Consider the following 22,932-nt stretch of genomic DNA (forward strand, 5'->3'; position numbering starts at 1 on the left):
GCACTATGAAAACCCTAATAATAACAGTGATAATAGCTAATACTGAGCACTTGCTCTGTGCCAGGTGCCGCACGCACAGAAGCTTCACTCCAGTTGACAAGGTGCCATATGCTTTGGCTCCTGAGGCTTCGCTTTCTCAGCTCCTTCTCCTCCCTCTCTGGGCTCCAGTCACACCAACCTTTGTTTGTTTCTTTTTTTTTTTTTTTAATCTTTTTTTAAAAATCTTTTTTAAATTTATTTCTAGGAGAGAGAGAGAGACAGCGTGAGCAGGGGAGGGTCAGAGAGAGAGGGAGACACAGACTCCGAAATAGGCTCCAGGCTCTGAGCTGGCAGTCAGCACAGAGCCCGACGCAGGGCTCAAACCCACGAACCGCGAGATCATGACCTAAGCGAAAGTTGGACACTTAACCGACTAAGCCACCCAGGTGCCCCAAACTTTGTTTGTTTCTTGAACCCACTAAGCTTGTTCCCCTCTGAGAGCCTCTGGGCTTGCAGTCCCCTCTTGCCCTGAAGCTTCTCTCTCCAGCCCTCAGCATGGTTGACTCTGTCAAATGCTGCTGAAAGATCAACTAAGTTCAGAACAAAGCAGTAATTGCTGGACTAAGACAATGGAGATACTCCTGGCCCTCTTGACAGGTGTGGTCTCGGTGGCTTAGGGACAACAGAAGCCTCAACTGCAGAGCACAGAGGAGACCACATAGAATGAACAAGCAGAGACGGTAATGACAAAAATGTTGCCGAGACCGGAGGCAGAAAAATAAGGTAATGTCAGGAGAGAGATGTGGGGCCAAGGAGGGTTTTGTGCTTGCTTGTTTCCTTTTAAAACAAGAGATAAGAGAGCATGTCTTTATACGGATGGAAATGACACAAACCTCTGGCTCATAGGGATAATTTCCGGGAAGAGATGTTTTGGAGAGGAGCCAAGTGAAAACAGGGTCTGATAAGAAAATTGCAGATTGCCAGGCAATATTGAGTTCGCTCAATAATTTAATGCTCACAAAAATCCTATGGGGTAGATACTGCTATTTTTCTTATTTCATAGATGGGAAATCTAAGGATCAGGGGTGTGAAGTACCTTGTCCAAGGTCATATTCGGGCAGGTAGAGGATCTAATGGTGACTTGATACAAGATTCTGACCCCTGGCTCATCACAGGGTCCAAGTGCAAAGATTATGGAGGGTGAAAAGTCAGAGAAAAGCCTGAGAGTTAACAGGATACACCAAAAGCCCAAGGCTTGCAATTCAGGTGCTGGAGAAATGGAACAGCTCCAGTGGTTTATAAATATGGAGATTTTCAAGACTTTGTATATTGCAAAAACAAAACAAAAACAAACAAACATACCTGTTTGCAGTGTTCTATGTTGACGCTTGGGTGTTGTTTTGAGCCATTTCTGTTTTGTATGTTTTTTTGTTTGTGTGTTACATTTCACAACAAAAGATTTAGAAATAAGCCTGAGCTGCCTTGTTGATGGTAGATAATATGTGACCATCTCTCCTCAAAATGTGCCCCAACTTAGTAATTAAACAACCTACTGGTCACCAAAACCACCTGGGAAAACTTCTAAAATGAGGATTCTCATCCAAGCCCAGGGACTCAGAATTCCCCGGCACACATCCCAGAACATGTATCATCGGAAAGCTCCCTGTGACTCTGATGGTCGGCTAAGTTTGGGAATTGCTCGCCTCAAGCACACTAGGTTCAGTTAAAATCAATATTTTCTGCAGTGTTGTTTCCTCTGGTCTTTGGAGATGTTCAAAATATGCCTCCTGCCAGTTGACTAATCAATTCAACAATGTTGTCTATTCTCTCCTGCCCTGTACCCTGAGCTTGGCCCTACCCTTTACTTTCTTTCTGATCTTTCTACTGCTTCATACTATGGAATAAGAAAATACATGCAAACACATGGTGTTTAGCTTAAACACTAAATGATTATAAAACTGATCTTGTCTCCTCTCCCATTAGCATCCCTCTCCCTTGATGCCTCTGGGAAAGACTCCATGTCACCCTGAGGAGAGAGCTTTATAGGAAGGTCAGAGCCGTAGACAGTGGCACGTACACACATGTGGGAATTGACCAGCTTCTTGACTGAACTAAACGTAGCAGTGGATGGGGGCACACGTGCCAAGAAGCCACAGCAGTGTACTGGGCAGGGAAGGAGAAGCTGTCCATACTTATTTTTAATTCAGAGCCAGCTGACCGTGGCCACTCCTGGAAGGGAAGGGCAGAAATACTCAGGTGGGGTCAGACATTTCAGAAGGTAAGAGCTGAAACACCCAAGCCAGTCAGGGTTCATGATCAAGACTCACAGAGGCCCTAGAGGAGCCAGCTCTGGGAGTATCACTTTCCCTCATTCTCTAACCCAGAAAGAACACAATCAAAATACAGGAAAGAAAGAGAGAGAGAGAGAGAGGGAGGGAGGGAGGGAGGAAGGAAGGAAGGGGGGAAAAAGTACAGTTCTAGTTGCCACCATTCCCTAAAAAGAAAGAAGAAAAAGAGCTTGAGTTCGAGACTTGCTTTGCCATTTGCCTCTCAGGAGTGCATAAGAAGTAGCAGTCACTGCCTTCAGAGCAAAGATGCTCTATTAAAACTTGACTCATCCTTGGCAGTTTATTGTGTCCCCCCCCCCCCACCTCCTTCCTTGTGACACAGAAGAGTGAGGTGAGTAATCCTCTACGCAGTGAGAGAAAAATAGATCCCCAAATGCCTTCCATTATGCTCAAGGCCTGTGTCACCAGCTGCTTCGGCAGGGGGTGTGGTCACCATCCATTGCAAGGGAACTGTCACATCTTCTGACTCCCTCTCTCCAGGGCTATTTGTGGTTCTAAAAGTGCAACAAACAGGGACTAAAAACTGATCAGCATGGAGAGGTCTAAAAGCCCACCTAGGGGTCTCATGAGAGCCTTTATATGCAGGAGTCCACAGGCCACACAAAAGGAAAACAGTTGGATCTACTTTCTGCTGCTTGATACTTCCCTGTCCCTTCCCCACAGGCATAAGAACTGTCTCTTTTTCCCCCAGAGTAAAAATAGCTAATATTTACTGAGTGTCTGTTACACATCAGGCACTGAGTAAAGTCCTTGCGTTATGCAAACTAATTTATGTTTGCATGTGCACACACGTGTACATACACATACACACACATACACCCTGAGGTAGGTACTAACAGAATATCTTTTACAGGAAATTTCCATAACTGGCCCCAGAGTTACCTGGTTAATGCAGGACACAGACCCGGGTAGCCTTCAGAAGAGATCTCTAAACAAACACAACCATATTACATTACCTGCTTGGCTAAATGCGTTATTTGAACAATGAACAAGAGAAGTACAGGAAAAAATTTCTGTTGCTTCATTCGTTTGTTTCACAGAGTCCCCAGATCTTATCCCAGAGATTGTAATACTGATCAATAACCCCAGATGTCCTAAAAGCATTTTTTCTTACAAAAGGCCTTCTAAAAGGAGAAAATGGAGATGCGGTTATTGCCAGAGCTGGAGGCTTGCTAATAAAGCAGTAGTGGGTGTAAATCACAGGTAATCATGTGAAGCTTCTTCTTCCCTTACAAAAACTTAAAAAAAAAAAAATTAAAAGCCTCTATCTTCCTCTATGCAGCTCTGAAAACATATATTAATTTCCAATATATCAGAACCATATTTTCCCCTTCTGGAATTGACCACATTATCCTCCTACCCAGCTGGAGCTGTGCTAGGGAGAAAAATAAATGTTTGTCTCAATGGCATTTTCTCATTCAGCTAATTGATTTTTTAAAATAACAATAATGCTCAAACATCCAGCCGCCTAATTACTAGCAGCTTTTTATTTGCACTATCATTAACTTCACAGCTGCCTTGCCGGTGACAAGTGGCACCACAGAGACATCAGCTGCAACTCTTAGTTTCTGAAAGGAAGAACATGAAAAAAGCCTGACTCTCCCTCTGTCAAGGTCAGTGAGGGCTGCAGGCTGATTTCAGTAGCACAAGTGCCCGACTTCAAATGGAGGAAACTGCACGTGGAACCATGTTGGGTGGAAGGAACCTTGAAGGGCATGTGGTTCAATGAATTTACAGTTGAGGGAGTTTGAGGTCCAGAGAGCTTAAGTGGCTTGCATAGGATCACACAGATACTCACCTCCTGCACTGGAACTGAAGCCCAGGCCTCCTGATTCCTTAGCTATTTTTTAAAACATTTAAGTTGAAGCATACTAACAGAAAAGTGTGTCTATCATGAATGTACAACTTGAGTAAGTATCTTTAAGTGAACACATCCATGAAACAACCACCTAGGTCCAGAAACAGACCACTTCAGAACCTCCCCACCCCCCTCGCTGTTCTTCCATTCACCATAAACTTCTTCCCAAAGATAATCATGATGCTGACTTCTAACGTCACAGATTACTTTGGCTTGGCCCATCTTCTTTCAATAAAGAGCTGTTTTATTATGTGGCATTTAGCTACTCAGACCTAAAAAATAAATGTTTACTTGGAGTGCATTAAATTATATATTAAGAAAGCATATCCCAAAAGGAAACTCCATACTACTAAGGAGTATGGGGTCTTCCTTGGGAGTGATGAAAATGTGATGTGAATTTTACCTCAATAAAAAAATCTCATCACTTAAGGCCTAGACATTTCACTATATGTAAATTTAAACTAAAAATAAATTGTAAAAATATCTGACTCTTAAAGACAGCATCTCCCTAACAAAGGCTTCTCAATACATTCCATGTGTCTGCCCTACAAGCTTTGTGTCACCACCTGGGTGTTCCTTGGCTCTCTTCTCTTCATTGCACCGCCATGTGGCTTTTGTCCTAATCTTGCCACTAAACAGTCCCATATCTGGGTCATCTACCCAAAGCCAATGGTCAGTTGTCTGTCCTCCTCTTACTTAATCTCAGTGTCAGCATTCAACCTAGATGACAACTCTTTTGTTCTCGAAACACTTGTCTAGGCTTCTGTGTCATCATGTTTGTCTGGTTTTCTTCTTACTTCACCAGCCATGCCTCATTTTCCTTTGCTCCTTCTCCCACTGGTGCAGGCCCAGGGCTGTTTTTGATCATCAATCTTTTCTTCTTTAGTTGAGTGTTCTCCCCCAGTCCCTCCATATGTCTATGGCCTGCAAATAACTATCTCTAGCCTAAACATCTCTGCTGAATTCCAGGTGAAGCTAACCAACTGCCCACTTGACCTCTACCTGGATGTCTCACACAGTTTAGAAGTATGGACTCTTTCCTACCCCAATTCAGATTTCTCCTTTTTGTAAATGACACCATCATCTACTGCTTGAATCATCCCTTTCCTCACACCTCACTTCTAACCCATCAGTATATCCTATAGGCTCTGCCTCCAAAATGTATCCAAAATCTACCACCTGTCTCCATTTCCATCTTGGATATTCCAACCCTGGCCCAGTGTCCCTCCTTCATTTCTTGCCTGGACTATTGCATTACCTCCTAATAGGTCTTTCTTCCTTCCCTCTTGTCTTCCTTTGGTCCAACCTTCACCCTACAATGAGAATAATGTCTTAAAAGGTAAGTTAGATCCTCTTAACACTCCACTGAGTGCCCGTGGCATTCAGAATAAAACTCAAACTCTCAGGTTAAGCTGCCCCAGCTTACCTGCCCAGTCTCATCTCTCTCTACTTGTCCCTCACTCAGGACACTCCAGCCACACTCACTGTCTATCCATAGCCAGTCTTATTCATGTATTAGGGACTTTATATTTGCTTTTTTAAAAAAAAAAAGTTTATTTTTGAGATACAGCAAGTAGGGGAGGGGCAGAGAGAGAGGGAGACAGAAAATCCCAAATGGGCTCCATGTTGTCAGCGCAGAGCCTGACACAGGCCTCAAACTCAAGAACCATGAGACCATGACGTGAGCTGAAATCAAGAGTTGGATGCATAACTGACTGAGCTACCCAGCTTCCCTGCTCTTCTTTATGCGGGAGGATTCTTTCCTAGTCTTTGAATGGCTGCCTCTTATTATTATGACCTCATCTCAGATGTCACCACCTCCCTCAAGAGAACTTCCCTGGCTCTCCTGCTCATGATCCTATGTATATTCTTTTTTTTTTTTTTTTTTTTACAAATAGTTTATTGTCAAGTTGGTTTCCATATAACACCCGGTGCTCATCCCCACACGTGCCCTCCTCCATGCCCATCTCCCCCCTCCCCCCCCACACCCATGACTCCTCAGTTTGTTCTCAGCATTCAAGAGTCTCTCAAGGTTTGCCTCTCTCCCTTTCCCCCACCATTTCCCCCCTTCTTCTCCCCCATGGTCCTCTGTTAAGTTCCTCCCAATCCTCCTATATGTGCAAACATATGATATTTGTCCTTTTCTGCCTGACTTATTTTGCTCAGCATAATCCTATGTATATTCTTGATTCTTTTTATCTATACCTGAACTTTTCTTATGTTTTTATTACTGATTTGTGCAATAGTGGTCTCCTCCTGCTGGAAGCTAAGTTCCTTCAGGGCAAAGACTCTGTTATATTCATGGTTTTATCCCCATTGCTTAGAATAGAATTTGGCAATAGCACTATATAAGTTGATTGGCTGGATCTTATCAATTTATCTGAGAAGATGGGAAAGCAAGTTATCATAATATGGCCTCCATTATTTACCATTTCAGGATGCCAAGTTGCAAGTAACAGAAACTAGTTTGGACTATCTTAAACAATAGTAACAGAGAAGACTAGGAGTAGGCCTGTCTTTAGGCACAGCTGGTACCAGAGACTCAAAATTATATTGCCAGAATTATTGCCTTTCAATCTCTCCTTCTCTCTCTCTTAGCCCTGATCTCCATTGGATTGATTCCACTTGCTTGCAAGTCCTCTTCGTGCAGTGGCTCCTGCCAGTTCTGCGCTTATGTTCTACACTGTACAGTTCAGCAGCCCCAGCAGAAAGAGAGCTGACTCTTCTAGTCTTCCCAGCAAAAATCTCAGAGTTAATTTTCATTGGACCAACCCGGATGGTATGCCCATCCCTGAACCAATCACTGTGTCTAGAGAGAAGTAATATACTAATTAGTCAAGTTACCCACTCCTAGATGGGAGAGAATGATTGGGAACTGGCATCACCTGGGTCACATGGTTTGGGGGCAGAAGAGGTATGGCCTCCCCCCATCCTCCTTAAAAAAACTTCAATGCTATCACCAGGGGGCAGGGATGAAAGTTGTGGGAGAAAAAAAAAGATGTCCATTACAATTCTTTTTGTTTCACAGAGCTGAAATTTTTGCCAGTTCCAGAAGAACCTACATTATGAATACTTAAAGATGAAGAATGGTCTGGCTGCTGCCATCTTACAGGACAGACTGATGAGTTCATTCATCCATTGAGTATTTACACTACACTGAGTACCTTATCTCACAAGGCCTTTGTGACACCTCCTACCCTGGAAGGGGTCATGCTTTGTCAGTCTTCTGTCAGCTGGTACTGAGTTTATTATTAAGGCCTGACCTCAGAACAGGAGGGTCAATGTCCTTGACTCTGGCCTCAAAGCTCCTGAGTCCTAGTCCATGAAGCCCTCATCTTTCTAGGTCTAATGTTTCTTTGCCTTGCATCACTGTTAGTCTTCTGGATTTTGCCTCTCAACTCATTTTGTTGGATTGCTCCTTTCTACCCCACCCATCTGAATTTGCTTTCTGGCCAGGCGTGTTGCTACCCAAAGTCTGCCTTCACATCAGGCATTTCCCTCAGCAGGTGATTCCTCCCTTAATCTTCAGTGATGGGCATCACACAGAGAGAAGAGCTAGACGTGAGTTGATCCCTACCTACCTCATGATTCCTTTCATACACTCACAGATTGACACTCAGTAGGTCATGTTTTCCCTTCTTAAAATTCCATTTATTTAGTAAAATCAAGTTTTCCTAACCCTTTCAGATTGTTACACCCATTTGGTTCTCTGCAATTACGTGTCTTATGCTCTGTGGCTGAGATATGGTAATAAGAGCACTGTAGTTTTTCCTCTGAGTCATGAACTTGGGGACAAAGCATTCTTCATGATCCTCCTTGTTATTTCCTTTTTCTTTAACTGCAGAAAGTCACTCTGGTGGTCAGGTGAATTCCTAAGCAGTGAGCCTTTGGCACAAGTGTTCCCATTCTAAGCACTTACGTTGGTTGAACCCATCTACTTGTACAAACAGAAACCAAAGCTTATTTCTCTACAGAGGCTTCTAACTTGACCCACAAAAGGCAGTTTATTCTCACCAGAGAATAAAATCCATAATGACAGAAACTATGTTTAGTTACTACTTCATCTCCAGTATTTGGCATATATAGGTGCACAGTGACTATGAATTCATTCATTGAACAAGTGCTTATTGAGCATTTACTAAACTGGACATTGTGCCAGGTGATACTTGGGATTGGAGGAATAAAAACAAGTGTATCTAGGAGGATATTTCAGCCACAAATAACAGAATTGTCTAAACAATGAGGCACTTATTAGTGCAAGTAAGTGGTAGTCCAAATTTTGATCAGCTTAGGTTTGGTTGATCCACCACCACTGTAAGCTAAGCACTACCATCCCATAAGTGCACAAATAAGAATTCAGCACAGTCCCTACCCTGGAAAGCCTACACTAAATGTTGTATAAGAGATTTTGGCATATGTGCCAGAGGAGTTCAGGGGAAGAAAAGCTCCTTCTGAGCCAGTAAGTTGGGAAATGTTCCTGAGAGAGAGGGGGACCTCCAAGGATGATTAAGACTTGGTAGAGAACCCAGGGAAGCAATGTAGCCAGAAGGGCACAGCATGAGCTGGGGTGGAAAAAGCTGGTACACTTGTCAACTCATGTGTCATGTTTGTCAGAGGACAGGCTGATCTCTGTATTGTTACCTCATTGGCACATGAGAAAGGGAAGTATTCTCATCCTGGAACCAATAATTGGAGAAACTGAGGTTTGTTTCCAAAACTTGGTGAATCAGTGCTATCTGATATTCCTGATACTTTTGCTGGAACTATTCACCAAGCTTCCTCTTTGAGTACAAAGGGGATTTTAAGAGGCAATGATTGGGGCTTTCACATATTTGTTTTAAAAATCAGAATCACTGGGTGGAAAAACCCTATGAGATCACCTCTCTGCTCTACCTGACCTCTGTGAGGGAGACACAATGATCTTAGAGACAGAGATATGTCAATTCCTCCTCAAAGCAAACTAAGATAAGCCCAATCAAATCCAGCTAGGCTGCAAAAGTGATTGGGAAGAAAGTTAGGAACAACGTGGAGAATATGGAGGAAATTTGTAAATTGGTTGGCAATTGGATTACATTTAAAGACGCAATTAATGACAGATTCAGAATAGTGTTTCCTTTAGAGAGTCTGTTAACTCCCAAACAAGAGGCTCGGTGGTTTGCTGATAGCACAGAAGGTGAGTCATGCAGCACTGGCTGGCTCAAGCAAGGCTGGGACAAATGTCACCCACTCACTTTGATGGATGCACCCCATGCATAGAAATATGTGGACAGATATTGATTTTTTTAACTCTGCCATTACTCACTGTTCTTGACAACTTATTTTCCTTCTTTGGTATATCTTTGTTGTTGATACTTCTGCTGCATTTGAATTGCTTTTTAGTGAAATTTAAAGGGATCTCTCTTATCCTAAAGGAGTTTCCGAGAGGTAGAGACTTGGCAACAGACTTGCCGTGTGTGGCTTGGGTTGGACATTTTGGAGGAATGTTGCCTCTCCCAGGTCTCAAGAGCCCTCCCTATATAATCTATTAAGTGGATTCAGAGCAAGAACACTACGTAAATCAAGAGATATCTACAGAAAATACTGATCTGGTAATTTTTCATCTGGCAATGAAAAAACCCCAAAATATGTGCATATTTTTCAACTAGGGGACATACGATAAACTTTATAAGGGAATAATTTTGACTGGAAGCTCCTAGAAGGAGAACAGTAGGCCACAGAGAAGAGGACTGGTGTACACCAACGAGAGCAGAGGTAAGTGCTGGCTTGCCTGGCCTCCAGTCCTGTACCCACCAGCTCTGGCAAATGGAAGCTGCGCAGAAGCCAGGGCAGCTGATGTGGGGGTGATGCAGTAGCAGAGGCCTCTCTCCAAAGTTACAGATGACTCACACCTGTTCAGCTGTGAGAGTCAAACCATTCTGTGGGTCCCACCTTTCTTGGTTTGAGCTGGTCTCTGAATTCAGAGAATGATTTCCCTACATGGTGGATCTGAAATCAATAAATGCTAATGAGCTGAAAATGACTGCAAACAAAGGATAATATTTTGGAGAAATTTAGATTTTGTTTTGGCAAATGAGTTGCTAAAACCCATTTAGGAGAAATTCATAAAAGGACCTACTAAATCTAGCTTAGAAGCAAATGCCCCAGAAATATGAGTGGTGGGCATGAGTACTATTCTACAAATAATAGAATATAAAAAGCAAATAAGGGTAGTCTACCACCTACAGTTGAAAAGAGTACAAAAATAATTTCACTGAAAAAGGCTGTGCTCCCAATTTAAGCCAGTTGGTCTACCCATGTGCTAATGATCATACGAGACGGTGGTGACCTAAGGAGGTGCTCAAGTCAACCTTGTGGTGGGAAAATAAGCCCCATATGCTTCAGTATCCTTAAGTCTCCTTACCTACGCATGTGTACAAAATCCCTCTCCTTGGGCTTTTGCCCCAAGTTCTTTTCTACTTTTTTTCACATGAATCTTCATGTTTTATCTTGGGAAAGTTTATCAGGGCAAAGAAGATCTTAGTGGCTAAGAAATGGATAGGATCCATCTAGGTAATCAGTTCAAGCTCTTTTACTCAGACATTCATTCAACAAACATCAAGGCATCTACTCTATGCCACTTTCTTGGAACCTACAGATGAATAAGACCTGATCCTATAGGAAATCAATGGTGAGAGTAGAGTGGAACACCGGATATAACAGAGGTAAATAAGCACAGGATGTCATGACATCATAAAGGAGGATCATGGAAACATCCAATTCTACTGGAGAAAGGAATAAGAGAAAGCCTACAAGAGGAGGTGATCCTTGAGCTGAGGATTGAAGGATGAGTACAGATTAACCAAGAAATGAGAGAAGAAAAACCTCCCCCTGATCAAATACAAAAGATCAACATTGGCAAAGCCATAGAGGTGTGATACCATGGCTCATTCAGAGACCTTCAAATGATTTGACAGGACTAAAGCTAGAGATTTCCGCAGAACTCAGATCTTAAAGGAACTTCTAGGTCATGCTAAGGTGAAGAAAGTTTATTTCCAAAGAGATGGAAAACTACTGGAAGGTTTTATACTGGAAAATGACATGATAAGAATTGGGGCTTAAAATAACAAATCTGGCAGCTAAAAGAAGAGCAGGATGACACCTTAGGAGGCTTCCAGGCCATAAATGCTAGAGAACTGAACCAAGACAGTGGCTGCGAGGAGGGAAGAGTTTGAGCTATGTAATGGTGTAATAGCTGGAATTGATGTCTCACTGAGGTGGAGAAGAAAAGAAAGGCTGAGTCCAATGGGACTCCAGTCTTCTCTCTTATATGTGAATGTGGCAGGTAGCATTATTTCTTGAAAGAGAAAATATAAGGAATGGCAAAAAGATAAATTCCATTTTAGACAGTGTATGATCTATGGGCCATCTAGGTAAAGATCAGTTGATATTTAAAAAACATGTTTTCAGGGCGCCTGGGTGGCTTAGTCAGTTAAGCGCCCAACTTCGGCTCAGGTCATGATCTCACGGTTCATGGGTTCGAGCCCCGCATTGGGCTCTGTGCTGACAGCCAGCTCAGAGCCTGAAGCCTGTTTCAGATTCTGTATCTCCCTCTCTCTGACCCTCCCCTACTCACGCTGTGTGTGTGTCTCTCTCTCTCAGAAATAAATTAAAAAACATTAAAATTTTTTAAAAGACAAAGAGCATGTTTTCTCAGTAAAAAATGTATACATCTGTATTGACTATGAGTAGAGGAATTACAACTGTCTTGTACATTATTTTATTCCACTGCTCAGAACTGCCTGACACATAGTAGGTGCTCCATAAGTATTTCCAAGGACCTTTCATTCTTAGCAGTTTGAGTATAATATGTCTAGGTTTGTTTTGTTTTTTCACCTATCCTGCTTGGGGTTTACTAAGCATCTTCAATCTGTAATTTTGAGTCTTTCACCAAATTTGGAAAAAATTTAGCCACTATTTTCTAAAACATTTTGTTTGAACTATTTTCTCTCTTACTTCCTTTGGGGATTACAATATTACACCTATGTTAGCACTTTTGATACTGACTCAAGCCACTGAGGCACTATTAATTTTTCTTCAACTTTTTTTCTCATCCTTTATCATTTCTATTGATCTGCCTTCAGGCTTAACGACTCTTCCATCCAATATCTCCAATCATCTGTTAACCTTATTAAGTGAGGTTTTTATTCCAGATATTATATTCTTCACTTCTAGAATTTGTTTCCTTTTTGTAGTTTTTTTTTTGTTCCCTCTGCTGCAGTTTCCTGTCTGTTTGTTCAATATGAGCATATTTTCATTTGTGTCATCGAACAGTTATAATAGCTAGTTTATTTTTTTAATATTTATTTTTGAAAGAACAAGTGCACACAAGCAGGGGAGGGGAAGACAGAGAGAGGGGAACAGAGAATTTGAAGCAGGCTCCATGCTGACAGCAGAGAACCTAATGTGGGGCTCGAACTTGGGAGCCATGAAATCATGACCTGAGCCAAATTCAGACGCTTAACTGACTGAGCCACCCGGGCACACCTATAATAGCTATTTGATTTGATTTGATTTTTATTTTATTTTATTTTATTTTTTAAAATGTAAAATCCAAGTTAGTTAACATAGAGTGTAATAATAATTTCAGGAATAGAATTCAGTGATTCATCACTTACATATAACACCCAGTGCTCATCCCAACAAGGGTCACCCTTAATGTCCCTCACCCCTTTAGTCCTTCCCAACACCCAACACCCCTCCAGCAACCTTGTTTGTTCTCTGTATTTAAGAGTCTCTTATGGTTTCTCTCTCTCTCTCTCTGTCTATGTTTGTCTCCCTCTTCCTTCCCTTATGTTCATCTGTTTTGTATCTTAAATTCCACATATGAGTGAAATCATATGATGTCTTATTTCACTTAGCATAATACACTCTAGTTCCATCCACATTGTTGCAAATGGCAAGATTTCATTCTTTTTGATCCCTGAGTAATATCTATTGCATATATATATGTATACACACACACACACACACACACACACACACACCACATCTTCTTTATCCACTCATCAGTCTATGGACATTTGGGCTCTTTCCATACTTCCATACTTTGGCCATTGTCGATAGTTCTGCTGTAAATATTGGGGTGCATGTGCCCCTCTGAGACAACACTCCTGTATCCTTTGGATAAATACTTAGTAGTGCAATTGCTGGGTCATAGGGTAGTTCTATTTTTAATTTTTTGAGGAACCTCCACACTGTTTTCCTGAGTGGCTGTACCAGTTTGCATTCTCTATAATAGATAGTTTAAAAGAATTATGTCCTAATTCTGATTTCTGCTCATCTTAGGATCAATTTCCATCTATTGTGTTTTCTCTTGATTATGGGTCATGTTTTTCTGTTTTTATTATCTACGTGATTTTGTATTGTGTTTGCACATTATAAATGGCACATTGTAGAGACTATGGTTTTTGTTATGCTAAGCTTTAAATTTTTTATTTTACTAAAGTGTTAACTTGGTTACTAAATCTTTCTCCTCTGTGACTGAAATTTCCATTCAGTTCTTTTATCATTAGTTGGGCTAATTGAAGTCTGCCCCCACATGTGTGTAGTTCAGAGCTCAGGCAGAGCTTGGGAGAACTTAACGCACAGAATCAGGAACCTATCCTCTGCAATTCTCTTTCTAGGACACCCCGCTACCACTACCATTTTCCAGTTGCTGTGATAGCCTCAAACTCTGTCTGCTAATTCCTCAAATAAATTCATCAAAACTGTGAGTTTCTATCCACATTCTAACTGCCCCACCATGATTTTCTGGTACTCGCCCTGAGGCAGAAAGCCATTTTAAAAAAACAAACAGTAAGTCATCTAGCGCCATTCTCTTCTCCTAAGTGTCAACTCTTCTTCTCCAGTTTCTAGTTTGGTTTCTCTTTAATGCCATTAGGTAATGTTTTTCCTCCAGCATTTATAATTCTTATTTGCACAAGGGTTAATCCAATATAAACTATTCTGCTATTAACAGACATGGAATTCCAGGTGCCCAATAAATATTTGTTAAATAGAAGCACCAGTTAAGCATCAGACTTCAGCTCAGGTCATGATCTCAAGGTTTACGAGTTCGAGCCCCACATCAGGTGAGCTCGAGCCCCACTTTGGGTGAGCTCAAGCCCTGCTCAGGTCATGATCTTACGGTTTGTGAGTTTGAGCCCTGCTTTGTGTGAGCTCAAGTCCTGCATCAGATGAGCACAAGCCCCGCTTATCTCTCTCTCTGCTCCTTGTGGGATTCTCTCTCTCTCCCTCTCTCTGTCTCTGCCCCTCGTTCACTTATGCCCTCTCTCAAAACAAAACTATTGCTTAAATAAATTCAAGTACCTATTATATCTCCATGTTGATCTCGAATAAACACTATCAGTTAACCTAGTCTAAATTAACTCTTGATTCACTCTCCCACTTCTGGCAAACCTGCTCCTGCCCAAATCTACTTTATTATATATATGGTACGTATAAATGTCATATCTGTATGATATATGAAATGACTGTCATCCATAAAGTCACCAAGGCACTCCAAATTTTAAAGACAGAGCCACTCTGTAGTCCTCTACTCAATCTCTGCAATATTTGACACCTTCCTTATGGAAACTCCTCTTGTGGCTTCCATGACATTATTCTCTCTTGGATTTCCTCCCTTTAGCTGGTGGGACATTGGTCTGTTTTATAGGCTCTTGTTCATATGGAGCTTATATTCTAGAAAGGATATGTATAGATATATCTATATATATATTAGCTTATATTCTAGAAAGGATATATATAGATATATCTATATATCTCCTTCTTGGCATTTCCACTTAAATGTATATAGACCTTTCAAACTCAGCATGTCCCAAACTGGAACACTTTCTCTCCAGAGTCTCTGTACTTGCTGTTCCTTCTGCATGGAATGATCTTCTACCAAATATCCACATGGCTCACAAGTCTTAGTCCCTTCAGGTATCAGCCCCGAAGTCAATTTTTAAATAACACTTTCCTGACCTTTTGCTATACAACGAATACAACTGGTTCCTTCCTCTTGCACATGTATCCCCTTACTTTCATTTATTTTTTTCCATGGAATTTATCACCATGTAAATATTATAGATCTATTTTTTATAGATCTATTTTTTAAACTGTTGCTGTCAGTCTCCCCTCACAGGAATGTTAGCTCCATGTGGGCAAGACCTTATCACTGCTGAATCCCTAATACTGAGAAAAGTGCCTAGCATGCAATAGGTGCTCAATAAATATTTGTTAAGTAAATGTTGAAGCTACTTGACTAGAAGAGAGTGAGAAGAAGCAGGGGTGAGTTTGGAGCACTAGCATTCACAAGCTGGGAGGTAGAACAAGAGCCATTAAAACAGACTAGCAGCCAAAGGAAGGAAATGCAAGAGAGAATAAAGTCACAGAAGCCAAAAGAGGAGTTCTCCAAGTGCCAAATATTGCAAAGATCAAAGAACTGCAGAGTGGCTCCTTGTCTGAGAGCTAGAGGGCCTTGGTGACTTTACGGATGACAGTGATTTCAGTGACGTGGTGAAAGAGAAAGCCAGACCACAGCGGGATGGAGTCGCAGCAAATAGAAACACAGCGTCAAAGGCTGGGAGAAAGGCCAAGTAGGGAAGCCCGGCGCAGAAGTGAGGGGTTAATGATAGAGAAAAGGGGAGGAGAAATGAGCCCAGCTCAGCACAGCTGGAGGGGTTTGCCTTGGTCAGAAGAAAGATCTCACCTTTTGACTCTGAGATGCAAGGAAGGAGGAGAAGAAGATGGGTTTGCTTGTTTGATGTAGAGTCAGGCTGGTACATACATATGGTTGTATAGGTCCCGTATGACCACTGACTGGGGGAGGGGGCATTTGGCTCTGAAGTTATTAGCCCTGATGCTGGGCTGTGTTGGCACCTTCTATTAATGTAGTATCCAAGCCATGCTTGTGAGGTGTCGGGTACATTTTCCTAAGGTTTACAAAGGAGGCCTTGTATAGAACTTACATATACTACAGTAAATATACATATTAAACTTATATATTAAATATTACAGATGTAATGGAAAGCCTCCTGCATATTACTCTTCTTCCCCAGATAAAAACATCAACCTGAATTTGGTAGTTTTCATTCCCATGCATGGTCTTACATTTTTACTATAGATATGTTCCCATAAACAACATATTTTGCATGACTTTAAAATTTGTTTAAATGGCCTCCTGCTATACATATTACTCTGTAATTTATTTTTGCTGAACATTGTTTTTGAGATTTATCCATGTTGATACATGTACCTCTAGTTTGCTTTTACTAATTTCATGAATATTTATTCATCCACTAAATTTTTTCTCCATTTCCTTGTTGGTGGACATTCAGATTGTTATTTTTAAGGTTTCTGTTTTTAAAATCAAAGCTGTAATACATTTTATGTGTCTCCTTATTATGCATCAAGAACTTCTCATGGAGTGGAATTGCCAGCTTGTGAGAGGTGCCCATCTTCTACTTTCTAGATGGTGCCCATTTGCTCTCCACATGGATATAACAGCATGTACTGCTGTCAGCTGTGCATGACTGTTACCATTTTCTGGCTTTTTCCCAGACTTCTAAATTTTCTCCCATTTAATGGGTTACAATTTTTGTTGACATACCCCTGATTATGCATAAGTTTGAGTATTTCCCATACGTTTATTGGCCACTTGGAGTTCTTTCTTTTGTAAATTGTTTTTTCGTATCTTTTTCTTCTTCTCTTCTCTTCCTCATTATTTTTACCTTTCCATTGGGCTGTTTTTTTAATGATATGAAAAAACAGGGTGGTTTTTTGTTTTTGTTTTTTAAAAATTCTGGTTACTGATTCTTTAATGCAAATATCTTCTTGTGATTTGTGGCTCGCCTAATTTTTTAATGATGCTTTTGGTCATATACATGATTTATATTTTAATACAATCATATTTTTTAAAAAAAGTTTTAATGTTTTTTTAATTTATTTCTGAGAGAGTGGAGAGAGAGAGACAGCATGAGCAGGGGAGGGTCAGAGAGGGAGGGAGATACAGAATCTGAAGTAGGTTCCAGGCTCTGAGCTAGCTGTTAGCACAGAGCCCGATGTGGGGCTTGAACCCACAATCAGTGAGATCATGACCTGAGCCAAAGTCGGACGCTCAACCGACTGAGCCACCCAAGTGCCCCTATAGTCATATTTTTTCAATCTTTTCAAGGATGAATCAACACAAATAGTTTTTAGGTGTGTGTGCTGGAGGGGGCCACTAATCAAAGGAAATTTTTGCCAGATGACCTTTCTTTTCCCTGCAAAGTAAAATAAGTCAATTTTGAAGAGATAAAATGGTGGAGTCCCTGAGGTTCCTCCTGTAGCTGACATGTATTAATTATGTCTACAATAAATGCCTAGATCTAGGAGTTGACTGAGGTGGGGTGGATGGAGGGGATGAGATGGGATTGCATGCATGGAACCCTGTTTTACTAGAGCATTCCATCAGAGGACTAATACAGGTTAGACTGTGTAACCCAGGTATACTTCCTTAAAAACTGAGAGGAAGGAGAGATGGGGGTAGGATCAAGTTAATTGTCTATGGACTGGATTAATCAGGGAAGACCATACATCGACTTCTTTTTTTTTATGTTTATTTTTGAGAGAGAGAGAGAGAGAGAGAGAGAGAGAGAGAGAGAGATTGAGAAAGAGTCAGTAAGGGGCAGGCTCCAGGCTCTGAACTGTCAGCACACGGCCCGACGCAGGGCTCAAACTCATGAACTGTGTGATCATGACCTGAGCTGAAGTTGGACGCTCAACTGACTGATCCACTAAGGTACCCCATATACATCAAATTTCTTGACTCCCCATAAACTAAGCAGCACAAAGTCTCAGGGCCACAAGGAAACATGATAAGGAAATGCAGGCTGACCCAGGTTAAGCCCTCCGAGCTAGTGAGAGGCAGAACTCACACTAGAACTACAGATCCTGGGTCCGATGTACTGTTCAACCTGCCAGTCAAGCAAGTTGACATGTCTTCTTTGGATCATAAAACAGAGGTCAAAGAGTGCTGTAAAGCAAAAGCCAAGTAAGATGAAACAGAAATTCAATTACAACCAGAAAAGGCCCAAGACCATTTAATCTGGGCTCACAAACTGTTACAGGCAGCTATTATAGTCACATCAACTTGTTCATCTTATGATGATGCAGGGAGCTATGTTATTCTCATTTTTTTTTTCCCAGTTGAGACAAAAAAAGGTAAAGTGACCTAACCCAGGGCACTTTACAAGTCATAGCAAAAAAGTCAAAAAACATGGGCTTCACGTTCAATACTTTTGTCTTCCTAAACCACAAGATGAATGGCCACATATCTCTATAAATTATAGTACTTTTCTTGTTGCACTTACATTAGTTTTGTTTTTCCATTGACTATCAGGTTAACTGGTTCTTAGTTTCTCTGCCTGTGGAGAAAGCATCAAATTGGGCGTTAATCAGTAATGCTGGAAAAACAAAAAACAAAAAACAAAAAATACCTAGACACATTGATTAAATTGCTCATCATCAAGCTGTCCTGTTTTTCCTATCTATATCCTTATCAGCAAATGTGAATGTAAAAATCACTTTCAGTTGCCTGCAGACACACCATTAATTAAGATCAATCAAAAGTTCTCTCCAACCATAAAATGCTTCATTATCTTTACTCCTTAGATCTCACTATAGTAATAGCCTTATGAAGAAACTAGTGTCATGTGGTCATGTGCCCATGTCAGAAAAATATCATGCTAATTACAAGAAATCTTTAGAATATTCTCCAAAGTCAAATATAATGTTACTGCTTTCAAAAGTTTGCTTTTCCTATGTTCTCAAGGAGATGGAATTCTATGATTGCCAGCACACTTTGCCCCTTGCATCTGATGCTTAAAGGAGCTAATCTCTTTTTTTTTTAAGTTTTATTTATTTATTTTGAGAGAGACAGAGACAACACAAGTGGGGAAGGGACAGAGAGATAGAGGGTGAGAGAGAGAATCCCAAGCAGACTCCACACTGCCAGCACAGAGCCCAATGTGGGACTCGGATCCACAGAGCTGTGAGACCATGACCTGAGTTGAAAGTAAGAGTTGGATGTTTAACCAACTGAGCCACCCAGGTGCCCTGAGGAGCTTTGTTCTAAACACCTAGGGTGTTCTTACTACATGTAAAAATACTAAAGAAAGCAGAAGATGGAGGCAAGAAGCTCCACCTAAGAAAGCTGGTGAGCAGTCACAAATGCCCCTTCAGAACTGGGTCTTTTTTGGGGCGCCTGGGTGGCTTAGTCGGTTGAGCGTCCGACTTTCGCTTGGGTCATGATCTCGCGGTTCGTGGGTTTGAGCCCCGCGTCGGGCTCTGTGCTGANGCGGTTCGTGGGTTTGAGCCCCGCGTCGGGCTCTGTGCTGACTACCAGTTCAGAGCCTGGAGCCTATTTCAGTCTGTGACTCCCTCTCTCTCTGACCCTCCCCTGCTCACACTGTCTCTCTCTCTCTCTCCTAAAAATAAATAAAAAAAAAAAACATTTAAAAAGAACTGGGTCTTTTTTTATATATATAATTTTTTTAATGTTTATTTATTTTTGAGAGACATGAGCAGTAGAGGGGGAGAGAGAGGGGGAGACACAGAATCTGAAGCAGGCTGCAGGCTCTGAGCTATCAGAACAGAGCCCGAAACGGGGCTTGAACTCATGGACCTTGAGATCATGACTTGAGCTGAAGTCAGACGTTCAACTGACTGACTACCTAGAGCCTGGAGCCTGCTTTTGGATTCTGTGTCTCCCTCTCTCTGGGCCCCTCCCCTGCTTGAGCTCTGTCTCTGTCTCTCTCTCAAGAATAAACATTTAAAAAAAAAATTTTTTTTAATTAAAGATATTCTTCCAGACAGGGAAGTGAGCAAAAGCATGTGACATAGAACAGAGCCTAGTAGTGAAGCAGTAAGGCATGAAAGAGCAGTGTAGGTATGTACTTGGAATGTGTGGTCAGTGCTCAAGAAGCAGGCTGTGACCACATCACCAATGGCCTTATATGGTGGGCTAACAGGTTGAGATTTTATAGGTAGGTGTGGGTATGTTTACTTAGATCGATGTTTCCAGACGATCCATCTGGCAGCTAAGTGTGGAAGATGAATCTCAGGGAAGGAACCCCATTCTTAGGACTATTCCATCAGACTAGGAGAGAAAATGATGACAGCTTGGTCTGTATAGCACTAGGATGGAGGAGAAATACATCCAAAAGACATTTTGGGGTCAAATTCATCAAATGACTATAAAGGACAGAAAGTAATTGTTTTAGCTGAAACTGGAAAAAATATTAGTAAGCATTAGTGTCATAGAATACAAAAGAAGACAAAATCAGGCAAAAATATAAAATTTAAAAAAATTTAAAGCTTCTTTATAAATAGCTAATCATTTTATACCTATGAGGAGGCTATTTTAAGGGAAAAAAGTTATGTATTCCTTTTTTTGGTAAAAAATAATATTTATCCTAATGGCCTTTCTTTTTATAAATTTTATCCTAATGGTTTTGATTGCTAGAGTAAATAGTTACCAATTGTGCCAAAAATTTTTGGAACATTTTTTAACAGAAGAAATGTTTAATCTGCATATCTAAGATGCAAGCTTTAATACATATATATAGCATAAAAATATATAATAGCATTTATATATTAATCTCTCTCCCTACACACACACACACACACACACACACACACACACACACACACAATCAGAAATCAATTTAAAACAAACATGATATCATCTACAGGAAGTACCAAGACATTTTCCCTTTAGCTTTTAATGTTGGGGAAAAAAATATGGTGACATTGTTTCACAATTTTTTTGTTTTGTTTTGTTTTGAGAAAAAACTACACCTTTTTTATTTTAAGCTGAACCACTAGGAAAATATATTACAGCCTTGAAACACCAAACATTGGCTATATTATCATTTCAAATAATAAACTGGTAAAAAAAAAATAATGAAATGATAAGGGGCAGAGCACTGCTTCTGCAAAGGCCCCAGGCAAAAGTGTCATTTGGTAATGAGGGGATGGTTATTCCTCTTTTGCTTTAAAGGAATCACAGCTCACCCCTGAGTTGCTTACTCTTTCTCCTTTAGCCTTCCTTTTGCCAAGGGATTGTCTCAGTAGGGCTCTGTTATTTCAGGGGGCTAAATAAGCAATACTGAGTTCAGGCTTTGATTCCATTCTGTTCTATAAAAACCAGGTTTTCCCAAATCCAGTACTTAATAACTCTCTTAATTAAGAAGGCAACAGTTTCTCCTTCAGTGTTCCCTCCTGGATACTGGTATGTAGTGCAATCAAATCCCCTTTCCCTTCAAGGAGAGTGTTACTGCAAGATGGGTCAGTGGCTCTGCTGCAGGTAGGCTCAGGGCCCACCACGACAGCCCGTGAGGGAAGATCTGCTTCCCATACCCAGTGTAACATCCCTTCTCTTGTTTCTGTAGGGTCTCTTAGCTGAACGATGTAATGTGTATTTCAAGAAATGCATATCCACATCTTGATGGCCAGAAATAGATATCCATGAGGAACTGTTCAAAGTTCTTATCCAAACTACCTCTCCCAACTCCACATCTTAAATCAACTTCATAGATATAAAACAAAATCTTGTATATAAAACAAAACCAAACAAAACAAAGACCTGGAAACCTTTTTTCCCTTCTAAATTAGTGACCTTGTGGATTTTGTTTTACAGCTTATAGAAAGTGATTTGGTGATCCTTCTGGTAAACAGAAGGTTGGCAGAACAGAAACACCTCTGCTTGTACTTCACCAGATCATAGGCAGGTTAGAGGAAGCTGGTGGAAACCTGTCACTATCTGTATACTAAGAAGAATCTCGTACCTTGGAGGCCTCTGGCTTGGTACAAGGGAGATCCCTAGTGCCAGTGCATGTGAAATTTAGGTTATCAAAACTGTCCTGTACTATCTCGGACCCAAATTTTAGCACCAGTTTTTTTCCATTTCACTTTCTAGGGTTGAAACACAAAGGACCCAGTGTCTAGATGAAAGTGACACACACCTCAAACTTGCCTTCCATCCTTAATTTCTTCATAAACTTCAAAGCCCAAAACCCATTTCTCCTTTTAAATGGATTCCTGCTGGGGCACTGGGTGGTTCAGTTGGTTAGGCCTCTGGCATTGGCTCAGGTCACAATCTCAGGATTTGTGGGTTCGAGCCCCATGTCGGGCTCTGTGCTGACAGCTCGGAGCCTGGAGCCTGCTACAGATTCTGTGTCTCCCTCTTGCTCTCTTCCCTCCCCCATTGATGCTCTGTCTCTGTCTCTCTCTCAAAAATAAAAAAAACATTAAAAAAATTAAATGGATTACTGCTGTCAGCCTTGATGGCCAATTACAAAGACTTCAATTTCCCAATGGAAAAGAGAGACTTATTCATCTTCCCGGTCCTGGTTGGGATGAGGTGCGTGTGGTCATCCACACACTTGGTCACACAAGTCTCCAGCTGCCACTTCAGCTGAAGCTCTCTATTTCCTGCATCTATTGAATCTTTGGCTTTGTCATTGCAGTGCATGTGGGCCAGGCAGTCTTGGAATTTCTTCAACAGGGCTTGAGCCAGAGGCGCATGGCAGTGCTCAATGCCCTGGTGCACCTGCCACATGGACACCTAGCTGTCCTTACAAAAGCTGTACCAGAACATGAACAACTTCCCGATGTTCTCTCTCTCCAGACTCTTCATCTTGGAGTCTACTGCCTTTGTACCTGGAGCTACTGCAGGTCTGCCAT

The 22,932-nt window shown here is 41.2% G+C and overlaps 1 pseudogene; it reads right to left on the reverse strand.

Annotated features, from left to right (window-relative positions):
• Positions 1–22,540: 22,540 nt before the first annotated feature.
• LOC120244295 lies at positions 22,541–22,932 on the reverse strand (annotated as a pseudogene).

This window comes from Hyaena hyaena, unplaced genomic scaffold, assembly GCF_003009895.1.
Source record: "Hyaena hyaena isolate Hyena2069 unplaced genomic scaffold, ASM300989v1 scaffold_379, whole genome shotgun sequence".
Classification (NCBI taxonomy): Eukaryota; Metazoa; Chordata; class Mammalia; order Carnivora; family Hyaenidae; genus Hyaena; species Hyaena hyaena.